The following is a 24,036-nucleotide window of genomic DNA, read 5'->3' as shown; positions in this document are numbered from 1 at the left end:
GCTGTTTCTATATATATATACTAACTTTCATCACTGCATTAAAATATAACATTGATTTATCGACTTATAAGAGTGTGCTTTATTAAGTTTCTAATCATATTTCTTCACATTTTAGAGATTGCTTTTGGAGGTATGTTACAAACTTTGCCTTAAAAAATTTAAAAAATTCACTCATTGCGTATGAAACTTTGAATATCTCTGAAAATTTTTCACATAATTTTTAAAAAAAAATTCCATATATTTTTGTAGCTTGAATTAGGTTTTAGAAGCTTGATTATGTACTTTTTTTTAGCAATTTGTCTGATTATAATATTCCTAAATAAACTGTACAGTTTAATATGAAAGTTAAATGTATAAATACTCGTCCATAAATTATTTCTCAGTTACAAAAATTAATATTGTTTTTTCATTTTATTTATAATATTGAACGCGAAAAAATCTACTCCTAAAATCAGCATCATAACGTTTTATATATTATCTTTTTTCTGTTTAGTCAGATATCTTTATATGTAAATTTTCAATATTAAGACATAGAAAAGGTACATTATACAGAAACAATTAATTTCCTTCGCTTTGTTTTAAATATTTTATCACAAAAAATCTGAAGTGTAGCTTTATTTTAGGAGCTTATGAAAGAGATATTATACGGTTTTCCGCAGTCACCGCTCATGCTATGAAACTTTAGAATCTTTATTAAAAATGAAGTAAAAAATGTATACTTTAATGATTGCAAACTATTATTTAAGTGTTGTAAAAGGCAAAACCATTATTATTATTATTTGAAGAATCCGGACTGAAATAAATAAGAGATTTCGTCAGAAATCGATATATTTGTTGAATGCTCATGAGTTTATTTCAGACCAGTATGTTCAGTCATTATTAGGTTTTCTTCATTTTCTTCTCTCTTTTTTTTTATTGACCACAGAAATTGGTTATCCACATAATGTTAATGTTTATTTTTAACCTAAATAACAATTTTTGACTCCTAAATAACATGGGATAAATTATAAGATTCTCAAAATGCTCATATAAGGGGTGATTGCTGTTTTAACGTCACAGAGACTTTCAATTAAACAAATTGTCAGTATATTTTGTATTAAATTAATGTATTTAATGTTTATTTTTCATTTTATTCAGACAGTGCATCAAAGGGTAAGATATATATATTTATCTTAGGATAATTATTTTTTATTCAGAAATATCGCATTTATCGTAAAGGATGTGTCCTGATGAGGACCCTTACGTTTTCCCATTAAACGTTTTTTAAATTTTATTTCATTTATAGTTATTCTTTAATGTTTAAGTCCTAAAATGAAAAATGCATGCTAGAAACCAATCTGCAAGCTAAATATAGTAATCAAATATTAAAGAATTACTACAATTATTCGTCACTGGTAATTTCCTAAAAAAATATTCTTAATTTTAATTTTTCAGTTTAATTTCCAGTCATTTAAATTTATGCTGTACTACAAAAAACTTTTTGATACCAAATTACAAATACCAAATTTGATACCAAATTTTTATCGACTTCTTCTAAACATTAACTTCGAAATTTTTATGCTTTATATTTTTATCCTTAAAATAAAAATACCATGAACTTTATAAAAAGTTGCATAAGCTCTATAAATCGAAAAGCTGATAGCAAACAATGATTACGTGTATTGATATGCATACTTCATATTTGTGAGTACTCGCTTATAAGCTTTAGATATTCAAGTCTCAACTCTTGAATTTCAATATTGAGAAAATTTCTAACAGCGAAAATTCCTTTCTTCAAATCTTAAAAAGTTAAATAAAATTGGTTGGCTAGCAAAAGATTTTTTAGTTTCCAACAAAACATTTCAGAATCGAGTGAAGATTGATCTAGCTTGCTTATGTTGTTTTTTTTTCTTCAAGAACGCCATTAAGCTAAATTAATTTTCTTGCATTTTTTCTTTAAAATATATTTTCACTGTTTTAATATCATGTTTTCTTTGCTTCTTAAAAATATTTAAAATTTGATTGCAAAAGTCTGTTTTCTTTTGATAAATGTAAAAGTTATTGCAAAAGAATGTTTTATTTGCCAACTCAACGTTGCAAACGAATAAGTCTGCTGTTTAATAGTAATATTCTTCAAAGGCCTTTTTAAGTAGAATAGTTAATTTTTTTTCCTTAAAAAAATGTTAGAATATGCTATAACTGAGCGACAAAGCTTTTTTTAATGGCAAATTCGTCAAGAGATTCAATTTACAAATTTAGGAGAAAAATACCGTAGTAATGAAAAGATATAAAAAGCATTATTGATTAATTTTTTTTCTTTTTCTTCATTTTCAGTTGATGGCACTCTATCAGGTAATTTGTTTCTTAAATTTTATTTTTTATTTGAGCAATGAATTTTCGCGATTTTTCTAACATGGGTAGCGAAGTAAATTAAAATAAATAAAATTTTCGACCAGCTTAATTTCTGTAATTTAAAAAAAAAACTTAAGAATGTAACAACTGCTAAAGTTAAATTTTTGGGCGAGACAATTTTTTTTTAAAAAAAGGAAGAAGAAATAGTAAAGACCCATAAATTTTTATAAACTACTGTACAATGAATCATAAAAATGTTTACACATGGTTTCGTTTCTTTGAAATTAATTAGCTACTCTGAAAAATATTGTTCAATGAACAAGATCAGGAGTTAGTAAAACTTTGCCTTAGTGGTTAGTGAAATTGCTACCAAAAATATGACAGAGTGGATGACTATATATCTTCAATCAGAAATATAAAATCTTTAATAATTTTTGTTAGAAAACAAATAAATTTTAATATAATAACTATAAAAATGAAAAAGTTAACAAAAATTGATGCTTTTTTTATAATTAGATAAATTTTTTGCTATAAACTACGTCTCACTAATAAAAAACGTATGATAATTCCTACTTTACGACCAGTTCATATAAGGAGACCCACTTTACGACCAGTTCATATCATATTTGGAAATTTCATATGAACCAATACTATTCTTTGCTTAATGCAATGTGTAAGCCATATTTGGAAGGTTATCGAGAAAGAAATCTTCCCCAAATCAATTATATTAAAAACTTTTTTTTTGATTAAGTGGGGAAAAAAATTCCATTAAAAGCTGTCTAATCACTTGTAAAAATAATGAGATTGATATCGAAACAAGTTTCATTGCCAGATTAAACGTGTAGTAGTTTCTAGTAATTGCCTATTAACTTTTCACTACTTTTTCTTGCAATCAAACTCGTTTTGATATTTTTATTTCCTTCGCTTTCAGTAATAGTGTGATAAGTTAGTTAAGTTAGATTTCGCTTAAGTTATCGCTTTTTCTAAATATAAATTTGTTGACTGTTCATATTTTTATGATTTCATTTTTCATTAGGATTTCAAATATTAATTAAATTAAATTAAGAAGATTAAGGATTTTTAAATATATATATTAGAAGTTAAAAAGTGAGATGCTAGAAAAAAACATTAATTAAATTAAAATAAATTTTCAAAATGTTGTATGATTCCCAGATATCAAAATTAGTTGATGAAGTGGAAACTGTATACAATATGCTTGATTGACTTACAGCTGTATAAAAAATAAAGGTTTACCTTGAAGGCTTTTAAATATTCTTCGATTGTTATATTTTTATATTCTACAATCGAAGGAATATCGATAATTGAATCTGAAAACAATAATAGCATTTCATTAAGATTTATTTGATACGCAATATTCCAATGCAAAATTTGAAAACATTGTTTTCTGTAATTTAAAAGTAGAAAGATTTTTGATAATAAAATAAATAAAGTTAGATAACTAGAGTAACTCCATTTAGAAATACAATAATTAGAAGCCAACATAAGCAATTAGAATTACTGTTTCCATACAAAACAAGTAACAAATTTAAAATACAAAAGTTTTATTTATATTATAGTCCTTACTATATTTAGATATAAACCATATTTATTCAAATATTTTGATATAATTTATAATTGAAAATTAAACGTAGATTTTAGAGTATAATGTAATTTCTTAATTTTACAAAATAAATTAATTATCTAAAGACCATTGCTGTACTTGTTTTTATTAATTTTTACAGAGTTTAAACAAGGACGTAAGTATTATTTAAATTTATATAATTTGTGTCTATAACAACAATAGAAACTGAACATTTTAATGTTTATTTTTTTGCTTACTGGAAACTTATACAATACTTGTGTGTACGTAATTTCTGCGAATGACAAATGAATGAATGAAGGACAAACATATATCTAAAAGAATTGTGACTATATTTTAATCTTGATTTTTGATCTTTGATACAGTTAATATTATAAATCAATATTTTTAATCATACAAAAATGATGACAATTATAAAGGATAAATTTTGGAACAAATGTTTTAATCTTATTAATATTATTTTGACTCTAAAAGTTTTCCTAATAATTTTTAATAATAATTTATAAAATAATTTATCATAAAGACGTTTAGAGTCAAAATAATATTAAATGTCTTTAAACGTCTTTATAATAATTTGACTCTTAACGTTTTTGACATATTTTTCTCGTTCTTTAAAAATAATATATCTGTGTTTCAAAATCTATCTAATGCAGAGATGCATTATTTTCGTACTTATAATTCAATTCATTGTTTTTAAAAATAATTTTGACATAATTATTTTTTCAGTCGAGGCACTCGGAAAAGGTAAGAAGAGTTTTTATTTATCTGCCTTACATTTTAATCAATATGCATATTAAGTGCCTCAAAATAGTTGACGATTTGCAAAATTGATTATAAAACAGAAGGAGAGAGAGAAATTTCGCCTTCTGCATAAGATATCACTCTCTCCAACCCTTCTACCAAGTGTGGATTTTAAACTCCGAAACTTTTAAACGTCGAAGAATTGACATAAAATTAGATTCTACACGATAAAACACCATTGGAGAAAGTCCAACCAAACAGCTATCCTTTTCCTCAAGAATTGAACCTCTATCTACTCCGTCTTAGGGCAAAGCTTAAACCCACCACAGCGACTGGGAGGCCAAATGCATTTTTTAGATAGGCCTATTTAAGTTTGATGTAATAGTATCTTTAAAAAATTATCACTGTTATTATTATTTAATTTATACAAGTTTTGTTTCATTTTTTCAGACAAAAGTATGTAATGTATATTTTAATATTTTATGTCAAACATTTCAAGAATTTGAAATTAAATATTTTTTTTTGCAATGAATTAAAACGCTTTCTGAGACAAAAAATTTTGATACATAATTGCCCACTTACTTTTTAAGAAACTTGAACAATCATTGAAATACTTTCAAAATGTAAAAGTTAAGTTTATTAAATTTTTATTAAGTAATGGTAATGTGTTAAGAAAATATTTAGCATCTAAATTTGACTGAAAAAACAGTTTTTCCTCTGTGTATAAGTTTTGATAGTTTTTGGACATTTTTGATGGAGTTAAAGCACTTATCGAAAATTGCTACTTGTTTTAAAGTGGTAACGCTCTAAAATATTTATTCTCTAATGAAAAATATAAACTGAAAAGTACATTCAGATTATTTTTTAACTTACAAAATACTGCAATATTTTGTAAGCAATTTATATGCAATTATATTCTAGATACACAAAGGATTCTTAATATCGAAGCCACAATTTACAAAATATTCATAATAGTGATACTCTATTCTAAAAAATATCATTATAATCAATTTTACCGTAAATGATTTTAAGGTGCGTTGTACGACACCAGATAATGATTCATAATAACTTCATAACAATGATTCTACATTTTAAAAACTAAATTCAGATTGCACATTCTGTAACATCTATCTGATAAAGAGATTGAAACAAATACAATGCTATGTCTAACAAACTGAAATTGATAATTAAAGTGATAAATGTAAAATTATTTTATTATTTAATACATAAATAAACTATAAAAATGCAATTTATTGTTTTTAATAATAATTAATGTTGAATAAATTGGAAATTACAGAAGCTGCTAAGAAACGTAAGTAAATTCGTTAAATTTTCGTTTTTTACAAAATGCATAAGTTCTGAAAAGAAATTAGTATTAATCCTTTGAGGCAGATGGAACACTTGTCTACCTTTTTTTTTCTGACGCTATAATTACAAGCAAAAATATATTTCAATATTTTTTAATCTAATAGTTATTAAATAATAGTTATTAAAAATTCAGTCTAAAAGTTATTAAAAATTTGTTAAATTGTAGGAATCATATTTGTAATAAAATATGAAATCTATAAAAAGTAGTTAGAAATTTTTTTTTCGTTCATGTTAAAAAATTTGCCAATATTTTATTTCGAAAATTGATGAAATTTCAATGATGAATAACTGTTTCTCTTAGATCTAAATAACTGCAAATGAATATAAATTTGAAAAATTATTGCTTGAATGTGAACCATGTAGGGAAGAATCCAACTTTTACGTAGAAAAATAAACTGGTATTTCATGCTGTATTTCCTAACCATACATTATTAAAATGTTAAATATAATATTTTTCATTATTTTTAACTAAATTAGTACAAAATAATGAAAAGAAGTATGAAAAATACAATTAATGACAATTCTGAGTCAAAGTGTTAAAATATTATTCTGAAATATATATTAAGATTAGATAAAAAAATTTTAGATTTAACAATCTATGTAATGATGAAATATATTTTTGGAACTTGATACCAATTCATGTTTTCATCTTCTTAATTTTTTTGATATACAAGGTGATTGTAAGGGCCACCTTCAGCAAATATTTTTGAAATTTCTGTTAGAAATTCTTATTAGAAATAAATGTAAGTATGCTCACTAAAGGACACAAATTAAAACTTAATGAATCCCAAGTCAATGAATGAATTTCAACACCTGGAAGGAGTTGTGCTAGATAAACTAAATTTGGTAGTCTTGTTCGTACAATTAAAAGAAGGTGTCTATTCAAATTTCGTGCTTGGCGCATAAGTTTGGTGAACATGGAAATCAGAGTTGCTTTATTTTTCGTAAAATTTTCACATAGAGATTTGTTGATCGCCAAGAATGCTTTTAAGAAGCTGAAGAAGACATTATCAGCAGCTCAATGATGTTAAACGTTGTCGTGTAATAGTGCTTTCTTTTTGCGATATTGCGGAAAGACTGGATTGAAATGTATCCACTGTGAATGATTTTATTTTATTTTTGAACAGCCATCCAATCATTGAACAGCCGATCCAATTTTTGGGTTAAATGCTACTAATGTTCAACTCCGTAGCCTTATAATTCTGAATTCAATGCAGAAGACAAGGGAACTCCTGGATCAAGTTTTGGAAGAAATTTGCCTTTATGGAGGACTTTTCGATGGCTTTTTTTCCTCCTTACAGTTCCGAGCGAGACTCCTACGTTCCACTTACTCCAAACCACAACCGTTTACGATGCGAATGGTGTCGAGTTAGAGCTCACTGAAAGACCGTGTAGAGATCTATTGTGTTTTCTGATGTGTTCAGCTTTGATTCCAGTGACAGCAGCATATTGCTAAGATGGAGTCCGCGTGAGCTCCTGCTACCGACCTATCCCCGACCTCGACACACTGGACTTACATGGGGAGTTATGGTCTGAAGAGCTGTTTCTTATGGTAGCAGGAACACTCTCCCGGTTATTCCATGAACCTTGTCTGCAAATTTGTATGTCAGCCTGGTGATTCAAAATATTTTGTTGCCATTCATGAGTAGCATTCAAGGGCTGTCCCGCCAATGGAAGAGGAAATAAATGTTGCCCAAATAAGAATTTAACTAAAAAAATAAAAATTAGTTAACTGTTCGAGTTCTCTCTACCTATAACTTTTTTTAAAAATATTTATAAAATTGTGATAATTCTCATATATTTGACATGTAATTTTATATGAATCTCTATTTCAATTTTAGAATTTCTCAAGAAATGTGAGTGCTTTTTTATTTCTTTTTCTAATTACTTTTGAATTTTACCAGTGAACACTCATTGAATTTTGCTGAGTCAAAATGATTTACATTTGATTCTTTTTCGGGAGATGAGCTTTCATAAATATAAACGTTAGATTTTAGTGACTAATTATCATCGAGTTGTTTTCTATAATTATTTCCTTACAATATAATGCTGCTATAATACTTTAATTTCCTTATCAAATTTTCAAATAAGGTAGTGCTCTTAAAATTGTGCCAAGAACAATCACTGGGTCTTTATAGAAACAAAATGACAAACACTTAACTTTGGGAAGAAGTCAAACCTTGAAAACCTTGAACCGTTGCTGACGAGATTCAATTAAAATTTGGCGGCTCTATAAAGAACATGAAGGATTTTTTTAAGACGTGCTCTTTTTTTAGTGTTTGTTCCGTTTTCGGTGAAAAAGTTGGAATACAGCATATCTGACCAGCAATCTATTGCTCGGCGGCCACCCTATTCCCTCAATCTTAATCTTTAGGGATTGATACCAAAAATTAAATTCACGCAAATAAGCTTAGCAAAACTATCGCTGATCTCAAAAGTGTCATTCTTCAATAACTGTTGGTTATTGAAATCAGCCACTTCAATGACTTCTTCAAAAATATTTATTTGTCTGTGTGATATCCTTGCATTGAGAAGTTTGTTGTTGAACCTAACCTTCAGTCCTGGGTAACCTTCAGTTAACCTGGGTAACCAGAGTAACCTTCAGCTGTTGAACCTAACCTTCAGTCCTGGGCGAAATGAAAAACTCTTTAAAATAGACGATCGATCAGCATCGATTAGTTTTCTCAAATAAAAATTTCTTACTTAAACTGTCAATCTTACCAGAGAAGTTTGTACAAAAATGATACTGAAATTTTTAAAGTACAAATTTTTATTCACAATTAAGATTTCAAATTAGTACTTTTACGAATGTTGCATCCAATGAACATAAAAAATGCTTAAAATTTTTACTAATTTACTAAGTGTTAATTTTTTTATCTGTATAAATAAATTTCTACGATTTTTTTTTACAGTCCAAAAATTAGATGACTGTAAGTATTTTTTTATTATATTTTACTTAAATATTTTTTTATATCTATTTTATAATTTGGGAACTGAATAAGAAATCTATTTTAAGAGCCTGCTTTCTCAAGAATAAAACAGGGTTAAATACTTGAAAAAAAAATTCTTTTTTTAATTTCAAAACTATTCTTTATGTAAAACTAATTAGCACCTGATTTTTATTTTTCATTTTGCAAATAATAATAATAATCGCAAGTAAATAAATAAAGTTTTATTTCTTCATTTTTTGAGAGGCTAAAATTGAAGGCCATTTGCATACCTGCCAACTTTTACACATTTGGCGTAAAATTTTATTTCTATGTTTTAAGTGGTAGTTAAATGTATGCTTTCTATATGTTTCTTGCACTTATAAACTTAATTTACAATCTTTTTGACCACCACTATTTTTAAAAAAAATTAAGTATATATATTAGTATGGGATACACTTGGGCTGTCCGCACAAACTTGCTCAAAATATAGCGTATTTTTCAGCCTAAATTTGAAATTTAAATTCCTTCCCACTACCACTGGGGAAAATCATCCTCGAAAGGTTGGCAGGTATGCATTTGGTATTTAAAGAGAAATGCATCGATTTATGTTTGGCGATACTTTTTACGCCAAGAATCAATCACATAAAGGTCTAAGGTCATTTAAATCTCATTAAAAAAAGGCCTTTTTTCTTACATTTTGACTTTAAAAATTTACATATTGCAACAATAAACCACTGAGGAACAAATTTTTTGGGTGGTAATAAATATTACTTAAAAAGCACTTTTGACGAGACCTTAAAATGAAGCCCCAAGTTGCGAAAAACAGAAATTTTGACCTTATTTTAATTTAACTGCCTTTTTTGAAAGTGAATACTCTTAAAGTTTCCTGTAAAAGAACTTTATGCATAGCAGAAACTAAATCAATTTACCCATCGTTGAGTAATTTCTCCATTTTTATATAATGCAGTTCTAAACTATAATTTCTAACTAGTTGTTGATGGTAACATTTAGAGAAAAACTGAAAATTGGATTAAAAGTTTTGGTTTAGGCTCAATATGGATATGCGGTGATTGTTCATTCACACTAATCATCTTGAATTAACTAAAGGGACGAAGGATTGTGACACGTACAAAATTTAATCTAATCATGTAGAATATTGTTTTCAATGGAATTTTTTGAATTTTTTATTTATTTCATTTTATTATTTTAATTTTAATTTTTTTATTTCTTTACTTTTTTAAAACATAAGATAACTTTAAGTCAATAGGATTAATAGTTCAAAAGTTACAAAACCTTGAATATATAAAAACTGTTTTGTTCTTAAAACTATTTTAATATTAAAATATGTTTTATAGATCAGCGATGAATTGGATTCTATGCTCTGTTATATGTTCAATCGAGCTGTTTAAAACCAAGTCTATATGGTTAATAATTTAACAGTTATAAGGGAACTCTACCATATACTCTTTTACACATGAAGTATTATGAAACTATAAACTTAATTTTTTTTCTGAGTGAGCGTAAGAACTAACAGTAAGAACTAAACAGTAAAAGAACTAAGCGTCAAATTTGTCTGTTAAAAATGTCAGACATGTAAGCAAGCATAAGTATAAGTTGTACTTTTTATAAGTAAAACCATTTACAACTTTTTAAATATAAATCATATTGTTTTGGAGTTGGTTTCATTCGACACAGAGTGTTTTAATATTTGGAAAACAATACCGTACTTGTCCAGATAGAAAGGTGGAAGTATAATCCCTCTTATTGACCTTTTCCCCTCTGTTGATTTGATGAATAAAACTAACCTCGTGTTTGGAAGAAGCATCAGATATCATTATGCAGTTCCTTACAATAAAAAATTTGAATAAATAACAATTTATTAAAACATATTTAAGAAAGGCAGGTGAGTTCCCCTCCCCCCGTTTTTATTTAGTATACAGACTGAGTTGTAGCTGAATATATAATATGTAATATGTTTAGCAACAACTACATTCAGTTATACATAGTAAAGCTAATTTAGCTATAAATAATTAGATATATATTTTGGCGAGACATTTCAAAAAGTGTAATCCAGTATAATATTTCTATTTTACAGCTACAAAAGAAAAGAGTATGTATAATAATTATTTTTGCTGTAATTATGTCGATTATTTAATTATTGTTGATGTTCCAAAACTGTTCCAAAACAAAACATAAACGCAGACTTAGGATTATTCTAGATCTAAAGAAACGAGATCAATGATTAAATTTTAGATTTCGACCCTTAAAATTATGTAGTTTAATAAGATTTAAAACGAAAACTAAAGTTTTACAAAAGAACTTAATTTCTACCAAAAATTGCTTTATACCAAAAGCTCACAATAGTCTTCTTTTGAAGTGTTTTTTATTATTTATTTCGAAATAAAATTTTTGCATCATTATGAAAATATTTTTTGGCCATTAAAAAATTGAAGGAAAAACCTTTTGGATAAAATTATATTTAAACGAAACAAGATAAAGAGTGGCCGACCCTCTATATGGTGGTAAGGGAACAGTTGCCACGTTCGAAAGGTACCTGGTTCGAATACGGTCAGAGGTGTGAGTTCTTTTTTCTTCTCTTCTCGGTATTATCTGTCCTTATTACAGTGGAGTAATTTCAGCACACTGTAACACATAAAAATAATTATAATTAAGAACCGTTATATTTGTCTATACTACTAATTTTTACAGAAAAATAGAAAAAATTCTCCTCTATTGTAGTTTTCTCTAACAATACAGAAATTTGAGAAATGTATGCAGCTTGCAAGTTGTTATTGATACTCCTGGNGACAGATAATGGCTTTGCATGTACTAACACTGACAAGGCAGAAGCTTTTGCCACACATATGGCTAAACAATTCTCCCTTAATGATGACTATGATATCGGCACACATAATATTGTCAATACCACTGTCTCGGACTTCCTAGTCTCTAATTCCCAAGTCACCCCTATTGAACCCACCAATAATTATGAAGTACAAAATATTATCAAGAAACTAAAATCAAAGAAGGCACCAGGTGATGACAATATTAAGAATAAAATGGTTAAACTTTTACCGAATACTTACATCTCCACCTTAACAGATATTTACAATGCCTGTCTGCACTTAAATTATTTTCCCACAAACTGGAAGAATGCTTCCATTATTCTGATTCCCAAAGCAAACAAAAACCTAACCTTACCCGAGAGCTTTAGACCAATCAGCCTACTGTGTATTTTTGGTAAAATTCTAGAACGTATACTGTATAACAGAATAAAGCCTTTTCTAGCCTTTTTCATGTACATTTTTATTACTTATAATTTTGTCATTGCCTAATAATGGTAAAGTGCCATTTTTCTTTTCTCAAGAACTCCATTTGCTCCCCAAACTTTAATTTTGTCATGTATGTTTCTAAGTTTAACTTCAAGATGAATGGGAAAAGGGCCGTAAGGCCTCAGACGCCCAGTTCCACTACAACGAACGAACGAACTTTTATACAAGGTTTTGGGTTCATGCGCACCACTGGTTCAAATTTTAAATAGTCTGCGCGGACTACCTGTAAAAGACCGTGTGGTGGCTTTTTGATGTAGGAGGTGATGCTTAATAGCGCTTACACGCATTCATTTAGCAATTTTTCCCACTTTTTGAGGCAAAAAAAAAAATTTTTTTTTTTGTAGCTCAAATCTGAGGTTTTTAACTAATATACGAGAATCGAAGAAATGTTTTGATCTAAGAAATATCATTTTATATTTATTTTTAGGCCTATGGATTGCCTTTTCGGACCTAAAAGAATTGCAACTTAAAAAAATCATAGTTTTGATGCGGAGTAAAAAGGTCAATTTCCTTGTTAAATTTCAAGTGATATACTTGTGGAGAGGATGTTTTCCAGATTTTAAAAATATATATATATATATATGTGCAATACTTACGTATTAACGATGTTAGCAGAATCTCAGTGCCTGTGACTGAAACGGAGATGACTGTAAAAATCCTGATATATCAAGTCAGTGTTAATGCAATAAATTTCGAATTTGCTAAATTTCAGAAAAAGAGACGTGATTAGACGTGGTAGTCGGTATCGGACTCTCACAAATGACTTGTATTTAATTAACATCTTAAAGGAATTTTCTAAAACACTAGTCATAAAATACGAAAAGTCAGGAAAACGAATCAGCTCTATAACCTTTGAATGGTAAGTCGGAATTTCATTATGAAAAATCGTGTTGGTAATATCTCAATAAAAATTTCTTAAAATAAGAAAAACAATTAAAGAAACCAAGACATATTATATGTTTAGCTTGATCAAAAAACACCCTTTTTTGTGAACAAAGAATCTTTTTTTTTGATTAAATTCGATTCTCTCACTTTTTTTCACGAGCAATTTCGATAAGCTGGCTTTAATAGTTTAACAGATATAACAGTTCAAAGTCAACGGTTCAACAGATATAACGGTTCAGTTGCTCTAATGTTAGAATACAGATCTGTTTCTTCCCGATGCATAAAATTGGCAGCATTTCATTTGTTATGCCAAATGTTCGTTTGTAATTGCCAAACTTTTATGAAAATCGGTTTTTTGGGTTAATTTCGAGTGTTAAATGTAATGAAATTAAATTTTAATATGGTTCTACTGAGATAGTACGTTTTTTTCCCGTCGTAATGAACATATTACACCACTGTTACAGTTTACTGTTATAAATATTTTGAGAGATTTCTTTGAGATAGTTCCAAAACATTTTGCCGAATCAAATACCGTTTAAGGGTGAACCGTTTCTTTTCCGTCTTTCTTTCTTCTTTTTTGTTCTCTTTCTTTTGTTTACTGTACATGATTAACAACAAATTAAGGATAAGTGAAGATACAAGGCGAAAGTTAAATAATATTATCAGGGTTGCCACTCCACAGGGAGAACAGGGAAAGCCTGGAAAATACAGAGAATTTAAAAATCACCTAAAATAACAAGGAAAATGCTGGGGATTTTGATTTTTTCTTTACAAACTTGGAAAATACAAGGAATTTCGTTTCTCATTTTTATCTTTTAAAAAATGGTGACCACGCAAAACGTAATCTATGGAATATTTAACCATGATATTTCAGCTATACTAAACTATTTAATTTACTATTGCATTATTTAAGTATGTTCAGCTGTTATTCAAGCAATTAAAACTAATAAATATAGTTAGCCCAATATAGCTCACACAAGAGCACAGTAATTGTTGTTTCCTCTTAATATATTGCGTATAATATGTACATACAGGGAAAACACAAGGAATTTTTTTTTTCAGATTTGAGTAGCAACCCTTATTATAGAGGTAACGTTGAGTAACCCGTCTCCCTCCATAGCTTCATCTGAGGATTACTCCCCTATCGAAGTTGTCAGAAATCTTTTTCTATCTAGCCAACGAAATTTAAATACTGGATTGATTAAAATCATTTTTGTTTTTAAGCAAAACATCAGTAACAGACATTTTTAAATTGTTATAGTGATCCAAATGTATGAAAATTTAATCATAACCGTCGTTAGACAGACGATTCAATTTTTGGGTTTACGACTACTAATGTTCAACTAGGTCGCCTTGTAACTTTTAATCCAAAAGACAAAGAAACTCCTGGATCAAGTATTGGGAGACATTTTGCCTTCGTGGAGGACTTTTTGTGAACTTCTTGTGGACATGGAAAGGAAGACCACGAGAACCTCCCACGGTTAGCCTCAAGGCAAAGGGACTCAAATCCATAATCAGACTACTACTATGGATATTTTATGTCAGCACTGCGATAGATGTAAGCCGGATGTGGAATTCATATCGACCAGTCATCGCTGGGATTCGAACACGGTTCATCTCATTGGAAGGCGAACGCTCTATCCTCTGAGAAATCGCGGCTCATGGAAATCTGATTTTATTTTACTTTTTTATATTTTATGACAGCCGATCCAATTTTGGATTTACGACTACTAATGTTCAACTCCGTAACCTTGTAATTTTGAACCACTCCAGAAGACAAGGAAACTCCTGGATCAGTACCCCTAGAGGTATTGATTTGTCATGGGAACATCAAGGACTATGTGACTCGACAGATTTAACGTGCATCAGACACCTGCTACATGGGGAGTCTTCGGCCGGCGGAGATCGAACCCACGACCTCTCGGACACGGGCATAGTGCCCTACTAACCAGGCTAGCCCGGCCCTCCGGAAATCTGATTATGCAAAGTCGGTGAATCATGATGGGTGGTTGAAATAGTCCTCTAACCTTCATTCACAAAATTTTACAAGATTATTCCATGAGTTCGTTGGTTCGATCCCCGCCGGCCGGCCGACGACTCCCTGTGTAGTAAATGGTGTCTGATGCACGTTAAATCTGTCGAGTTGAAAAGTCCTCCATGTTCCCATAACAAATCTATACCTCTGGGAGAAATGAATGAAATAAAGAAATGTACTAATGTTAATAATAAATATTTAGCAGTGAATTCGCATAATCAAGTAAGAAAATTTTTAATGAAACTTCTGTATACATCTGAAGAATCCGATATGTATACATTTGAGCAATTTTGAATGTTTTGCACTATTTCGTACACGTTCTGTATTTTGCCATATTAAAATATGAAGCAAAACAAAATGTTGTACCTTATCATCCAATTTTTTTTCTATCATTTTCGAATAAAATAATTTCAAAATATAAAAAGGTAAGATTTATAATTCTATGCAAAGAATACATTCTTTTCATTGAATACCAGGCATAAATGATTAGTAGATAAAAATGTAAGATATCTAATATTTTGATTCCTCTTCTGAAGCTGCTTAGGGTAGGACATCCCCCCCGGTCTATCGAATTTAAATAAAAGTACATTATATAAGTGGAAACCTGCGGAAACTTAGAAGTGGTGCGGTGGAGTACCTGGCCTATAAGGCCACCTCCGTAAATTATAGATGAAATACTGAATCAAAGACCTGTGTTATTTAAAATTAGTTAAATTAGTTGTTAGTAATTAATTAGATTGATGATAACAGAAAAGAGAGAAAGGACAACATAAATAGGGGACAGCACAAACATGTAATAAGAAAAACAAACCATTGGTACAGTAGTGGGTTAGGGAATTAATAATATTTTTTGTTTTAATAATTTGCTTACAAATTTAATAATAAGATTAATTAAGTTGGTAAATTGTTAGTAGGAAGTTAGATGTTGAAGGTGTGGGCCGCAGTAAATCGGCGAGGTGGGGGCCAACCCAAACAAGTGGAAAAGGAGTAATTATGTTAAAATAAAGTACATTATATAAGTAGTTTGTATCGCATTTTTATAAAAAAAAAATAAAACTTGTTGACTAATTTATTTTTAAAATTATAAGTACATTTACGTCGCACTAGATTTTCGCAATGGGCTATTGGCGACGGTCTGGGAAACATCCCTGAGGATTATCCTAAGACTTGCCATCACAATTTTGATCCTCTGCAGAGGGGATGGCACCCCCGCTACGGTAGCCCGACGACCTTCACGCGAAGTCCAGCACTTTACGGTAGAACAGTTTAACGAGGACCAATACTGCACATGATCCAAGTGGTCATCCACCCGCACACTGACCGCAGCCAATGATGCTTGACTTCGATGTTTTGCTGGGAAGCGTGTCTTAACGATCAGCCCACTGTGGGATAAATACATTTATTTTAGTCCGGGCATATATATTTTTATCCTTAATGTAGGGGGCTCCATTTTTACTTACACTTGAAAATCGGCTCAGGCCGGCGCTGCTTTTGATCAGCTGATAGGATCTCTTGGCAACTCCTCTTACAGTTTTTGTAGCTATTTTGATCTCTCTTTAAGCAAAGAGTTTTTGAGTTCTTTTTACGATGAGTCACTTTTATCAAAATCTCAATTGAACTAGTTAGTTTATAAAACATATTTTATAAAAGTCGTTACACTGGTCATTTTTCTCTTGTCACTTGTAATTATGCTGTTGTAATACATTATGAAATTGTTACAATAAAAAAAGCACTATATGGCAGTAAAGTTATATTTTCATTTGAATTAAGTGAAAATTTTAACTTCGTTACAAAAAAATTAAAAAAATCGTGACAATCGTAGAATATTGCTATATATTTCAGTCATTTCCATAGAATAAAACTGAGCTTTATGTAAAGATTTATTCAAGATCAAAGTAAAATTATTCTTTGAATTTTTAAATTGTAATAATTGTGATAATAATCAAATTATTTGCTTCCATAAAATTTCTACTTCATTTTTCACTGAAATTAAATGTAGAAATAATTACGCAATTTTATTCTTCCAGAATTTGATATTTTACTTATCAAAACATCAGAAACAAAACCCAAAGACAATCGTACTCAAATATTCAGAGGGTAAAAACATGAAAGCATTTAATATTTTAAAATCTGTCAAGAATGTTTTTAAATTGCAAAAATAATTTTACTTGGGCACATCAGAAATGTTTAACAAGTACATAATTATTTAGAGGTACTATGTACTAAAACCAACAATCTTTGCCAGGAACATTTACATATTTAAATTTAAAAAGCGAAATTTTTTTAAAAAAAANAATTTCTTTACCAATCATTTGAATTTAATTGACATTATATACTATTATGTTAGTATATTAATGCAACCATATTGTTGCTAGCCACAAATCGTTAGTAGGAATATATGTATTGTATGTATTTAAAGAATAAAAATTTAAAAAGAATGGAACACGATTTAAAAATAATTTATAACCCTTTATGTGTATAAAAATATATATGAAGCAAAAATAAGTTTTTACTTTGGACGAAACTGGCCTGATATATAATATAACGATGAGATTATAAACTGTAAAACATGTACAGTACGCAAAAAATAAACGGACAATTTTGAACAACTTTTGAACTAATGATTGGATCTTAGGACACAATCTTAATGGTCTGAGGGGGTAACTTTAATTATGCTAATAAATTAGTGCAGACAATATTTAAAGTTGCGAAATCAGACATAAAAACGTACTTTCTCTAAATAAGCATACCTTTTTTTCGAAGGATTTAGATTTCCGATCCCGAAAATATAAGGGGTAGCGGCAATCTGGGAATTATGGTCTCAATAGTTTGGTCAGGAGAGCAGTCCAAAGTTTGAACCCCTTAATGTAAACTTTATTTTTTGTGTATTTCACCATATCTCCAGAAATTTTAAGCGAATTGAAAAATTTTTGAAAAACACAAATCACAAAATGTGTTTATCCAAAGGTAATTCTATGAAAATATGTCTTTAAATGAATATTTATTATTATATTTAATAATAGTAGAAAAATGTTTGAATTGTAAGGTATAAAATTTTTCGCATCACTTTTAAAAATGTAATTTTACGAGGCAAAATCCTTCGTCAAGAGTGAAATCGGTTTAATAGTTCCAGACAAATCGAACTTTATTCGACTATCACTAAATAAAATAATAAAAAATGATAAATCTGGGCTAAAAGTTAAGTTTTTCTTGGAATTATCTTTCGATAATTAAGTTTTATAGCTGTGTGCAAAAGTTTTTCAATTTGCTTAAAATCTTTTCGAAATATGTTGAAATACGCAAAAAAAAAAAATTAACATAACGCTGTTTTTCGAAGCTCTGTCGNAAAATTAACATTAACGCTGTTTTTCGAAGCTCCGTTGCCGATGAAAATAAAAAAGTCATGGTTTAAGGGCCTTCTACTTGAAGCCACATGATGATTTTAAACTATACATATATAATCTTGCCTGATGAATTGTCTTTACTTATATGTCAGTTCTTTAGAACAGACAAGTAACTTAAATGTTTTAAACGTAAACTTTTTTTCAAAATCTCGAATTCAGCGAAATTTAGCCGCCTAGATGAAAACTATCAAAATCATTGCCTTATTCTCAGTTTTTACAAATTTTTATCAGCCTAAGTAATGCAGAATTGGATTAAGTTTTTAATAAACAATTAGACCATAAACGTTTTTCATTTTCACGAAAATGTGGCCTTTCTCCGTATTACATTTTAGACTATATTTGAAAATAAGCGTAGATAGTCATGAGTCAAACTTACAGCAGTTACAAAAATAGCATTTTATACGCAGAAAAAGCATCATTTCTTATTACGGCGGAGCCTTCGAAAAACATCCTTAATCCCAACTTTGAACCGCTCTCCTAACCAATTTATTTTAATCATATTTCCTAGATTGCTGTTGCTAGTATGCTTTTGTATCTGATTTCGTAACTTGAAATATCATCTACACAAATTAATTATTATGTTTAAAGTGACCGGATATCAAAAGTTATTCTAGGCGGTCCGTTTATTTTGTACTTCAATTTATATTATTCAATTTACTAGGGCTGTAAAACAAAAAGATGAAAATATATAATCTTTTCATCAGCTCACACGATTTTATCCGCCAAAAGGAGTGCTTTCTAATATTGTATTGATATAGCCAAACAAAACATATCAATACAATTGCGTGAGGAGCACTCAAAAAGAAAAAAAAAATTAATCAATTAAGCAACTACAAAGAAAATTTTTTTTTAATTATCCTCATAGACAAAGCTAACAACAATTATACAATCTTCTGTAAACAATTCTATGTTGAACCTTTAAATACGGAGTTAAAAAATAGTGAAAATTTTAAGCTTAGTAATTTGCATAATAATGTTATCATTAAAAAAATTAGTTTTATATATAAAATTAAAAATTTAAAAATTAAAATTAGCAATGTACAATTTTCTTACTTAATTATCAGTCCTAAATTTTAGAAAATTCCTATAAAGTTCAGAACAATGAGACGTGGGTCTAATACTTACCAAACTAAACCTGCCACCATTGTCTCCAACTACTTAAATAAAATTATTAACAATATCATTAATATGGATTATCTCCAATAATCAACCTTTTTTGAAATTTATTAAACAAAATAAAATGAATTCTATTGCGACTTTTGATTTCCAGGATCATTTCAATAGCATTCCCCTTTCTAAATTAAAAGATGCCCTTTTGAGTTATTACTATAATTTTAAAAATATCCTTAGTTACGATTCAGATTAATGGAAAATTCTAATTATTTTTTGTCTTTTTAATAATTATCTTTACAAGGAAAAAAATATTTTTATTCAAATTGATGCAATACCGCATGGATCTAGTTTTCCCTCTCTCTTAGCTAACTTACTTTTACTCTATTATAAAAAAAAAAATTATACCCTTATTATTAAATTTATTTTTAGATTTATTGATGATTTAATTATCTTTAATATTCAAGATTGCACAATTTTAATAAGGAATATTTTCCCCGAGGAATTAATCTTGCTTCGTAATCATGATGATAATATTAATTTTAATTTTTTGAATTCGGGTATTAAAAAAGAAAAAAAATAACTGGTTTGATGATTTATGCGATAAAAGAAATGATTTTCATTTAAATATAAATAAACTAATTACTTGAAATTCTAATGTTTCTAAAAACATCTATTTAAATACCACTTTTAATCAAGTGAATAGAATTAAAGGAATATGTAGTAATGTTTATTTAGTCAAAAAAAATAGGCAAACTCTTTCAAAATTTGATAAAAAAAAAAAAAAACAATGGATACCCAACTAAAGTAATTAACTTCCATATAAAATCATTGAGTTAACTGTATGATAATATTAATTAATTTACTAAAAATTTCTTTGTTAATGTTTACCATGTCCAATACGGGCAAATACGTGCCTAAAAATCTGTGCAAAACGACCAAATCATGTTTTTCTTTCTTTCTCTCTCTTTCGCTCTTTTTTAAATATATGTTAATTTTCTGAAATCATTAAAATTGTATAATTAAATAGCAACCTTATTAATTTTAAAATATACAAATATATTTAAGGCCTTCCTAAATTTTTTTTATATTCTAAAATTGTGGCTAACAACTAATTTTTTTTAAATAAAATTAAATACGTTACAGCTCCCTTCCCCAGCAGTGCAAATGGAGTAATTGGAAATTCTACAAAATTACCAGTTTCGGGGTTTAGTCTCACATTTCAAATTCCCTGGTATTATGCAATTAGAGACCGTTATATGCTGAAAATTCATGGATGCGATTTTAGAGATGTGACTAAGAGCCTGGATTTGTGAATTGCTTTTATTGCACGTAAAGCTCTCTGCTTCTCTCTATCAGCACATCCCTCGATTCGCATATGGATGGGTAACTGAATGTAAACAATAACAAGCTTCCTAAAACCGGAAGAAATTTAGAAAACTTCCAGTGTATCCCTACGCTTATGAGGCGATGTGTGAACAGGCTTAATATTCCAGGAAGTTTTATTATTGTGATTTGTGCTTAAATTTACGCGTAATTTTACCATTCATTAATGTTTTCTGTTACTTATAAACTCTAACAGGTCGTGAGCCTAAAACAGATGTAACAAAATTAATGTCAAAGCATAAAAAAGTGTAAATTTTGCCATGTTTTGAATTTTATCCCTTATTTGGCTATATTTGTGCAAAATAGCACCCTTTGTTATTTTTTGGGTAGCATCATAGCCAGCTTGCAGAGTCTTCAAAATTCATTTGTTGTTTGTTCTAATGAAAGTTAGATTGAAAGATCGTATTATACTGTAAATACTACAGGTATCAAAATATTGGATAGCGCGTTTTTTCAAACTCAGGCGTAAAAACCAATCGGAAGTACTAACTCGGAAGCAGTGGCGTAGCTAGGTAACCAAGGGCCCTGGGGCAAATTTAAAAATGGGGCCCCACTGCTTTTTATCAAACTGATTAGGTTTTATCAAATAAAAATATGAAATATACAAATACTTTAAAAATGCTAAGCTACAAAAGCTCCTTTTTTTGTGCACTGCAGGGCAGGTAATAAAAATATTAAACAGTAACAACATAAATTACAATTAATACTTGGTGTAGGTTTGGCTAATAAAACGAAATTGAGAAATTCAAGGGTTTATTATATAAAGGTCGGGCCTACCAACTGACTAAATAATAATTATATTTACAATTTTTTCCTAGCTTTAGTTTTCGCAAAAGTATCAATGACTTCGTTTAAATCCAGGCTTGATGCGGCTTACTAGGGTAAGTATGATATCGAATAACCTTTGAAGAACCATTTTCCAAAATGATGCTTCTTTTCAAATTTCATTTTCACGTTACTTGTCGATAGTATTAGTATCGTTTTTTTTCCAAAATTCATACACAGCACTTGCTTCCGAATGGCCACTCGAACAACTGTGTTGTTTAATTCTTTCTGATAAATGCTTCCAATATCGAATTCCCGTACACCAAACATTATTCCTTTGTGAAGCAAATAACCAGCAGGGTTGACAAAGGCAGCGTCTAGTATTTTGGAATAACACAACCAAAAACGATTAACTGGCCCATATTTAGAACACGAAACGTAGTACGATTTTAAAAAACACCTATTGTTCTGGTTGATGTCTGTTGGAAAAGGTCATGAAGGCTGTAAAGGCCCCATATCAAGAATTTGACGTTTTTCGTTATCACTTAATGTCTTCTTAGTGAAGTTTCCCAAGTCATAAGAGGATTTGTCGTACACATTTTCGAAAAATGTAGAGGTCTGTGGTTCCTCCAAACCCTCCGCTCTTATGTGTGTCATGCAAACATCATCCACGTTCACATGATCGGCGGCGGAGGTATCTCCAACTGCAATAATTGTCGAATCTTCTTCAGTAGGCTTCTCAACCAACACTGCAGTTACCACATTATTTGAGTCACTATCAATAGAAATATTTTGGCTAGATGTACTTGCAGAAGGCAGACTAAAAAACTTGTCAATTTTGGGCAATTTTTGTTTACTATCTTCTCTTTCTTGGCGTTGTTTGCGTTTAAATGCACCACTGGGTTTCTTCTTTTTATCCATAATTTTAGTTTTCTAATTTATTTAAACAATACAATATTAGATTGTGCTCGAGTAGGTAGGTACTCACTGTTCACTGACGACGTTAAAAGTAAAATAAAAGGAAAGAGAAACACAATGATACGCAACAAGTGTCGTTGGGGAATCTCCGGAAAACAATTATCACCGTTAGTGTTACCACATTTAACGGTGGAGACTGTAATACATGTTATACAATGAGCTGTAGCCGAAATCTATAGATTTGACACAATTTATTGACTTAACAGAGATCAATATGAGTGGTAAAATCAAATAAAATTGAACCACTATATTGACCAGTACAAAAAAGTTTATTGACATTAGCTTACTTACTCCTGATACAGCATTAATTTTTTAACCGTTCTCGAAAAAAAAATCTTAATTCGAATTCACAATAAAACGCACATCGATGAATAATAAAACGCACATATCACTATCCGTCAAATTGACAACACTGCCAACCTACAGAAAGAATTTAGGGGAATTCCTTAAGGCCTCACATACCTTTTAATAGGTAAAAAATGAGAGAAAACGAGCAATTTTCAATCATCTGCCAATTTTATAATAATTATTCTAAAAATACCAAATTTTGAAATATGACACTATACATAGTCTACATTTTGAAAACAATGCAAAAAATTTTTTTCAAAAATTAAGAAATTTCTTAATTAATTGAAATTTTAATTCAATAAAATTTTTCTGTTTTTATTTGCGCGCAAGCTTCTGGAAAAAGTTTACATAATATTTGCTTGATTTTTTTTGTGAGTATAGAAATATATGGTAAAACTAAAATGACGAAGAATGAACAAATAATTTTACTTTTTTCTCTATGCAAAAATTTTTTTAAAATTTATTAAAAAATTTTAACAAAAAAAATTGCTATTTCGTTTTTTTAAATGTCAATACATTAATCCCACCTTCAAATGGCTTCGTTAATTTATAGAAACAGGTATTTGAGACCTGCTGTTAAACTTTTGTGCAATTCTAATCAATAGTTTTCGAGATATTGTGCGCGCAAGGTGTAAAAATAGCATTTTGAGATAAATGAGTTTAAACACAAAACAGGACATATTTTATTAAGGAAAATGTATGACTTATTTTTTCGATAACTTTTGATCTAATGTGAATTTTTTTATGCTTTTTTTTCCAAATTTTCAGAAAGATCCATAGAATAGAATAAAATATTATTAAAAAAAATCGATTTTTTGTCATA

At 29.0% G+C, this 24,036-nt stretch overlaps 1 long non-coding RNA gene across 1 annotated transcript; it reads left to right on the top strand.

The window, feature by feature from the left end:
- Window positions 1-113: 113 nt before the first annotated feature.
- LOC122269931 (uncharacterized) lies at window positions 114-11,769 on the top strand. The gene is made up of 7 exons (XR_011636855.1): window positions 114-130; window positions 1,138-1,152; window positions 2,314-2,331; window positions 4,074-4,088; window positions 4,658-5,984; window positions 7,882-8,970; window positions 11,066-11,769. It is a non-coding gene; the product is annotated as an uncharacterized lncRNA (long non-coding RNA).
- Window positions 11,770-24,036: the final 12,267 nt, after the last annotated feature.

Source organism: Parasteatoda tepidariorum, chromosome 1 (assembly GCF_043381705.1).
Source record: "Parasteatoda tepidariorum isolate YZ-2023 chromosome 1, CAS_Ptep_4.0, whole genome shotgun sequence".
Lineage (NCBI taxonomy): Eukaryota > Metazoa > Arthropoda > Arachnida > Araneae > Theridiidae > Parasteatoda > Parasteatoda tepidariorum.
This window is presented reverse-complemented; position numbering and strand designations above follow the sequence as displayed.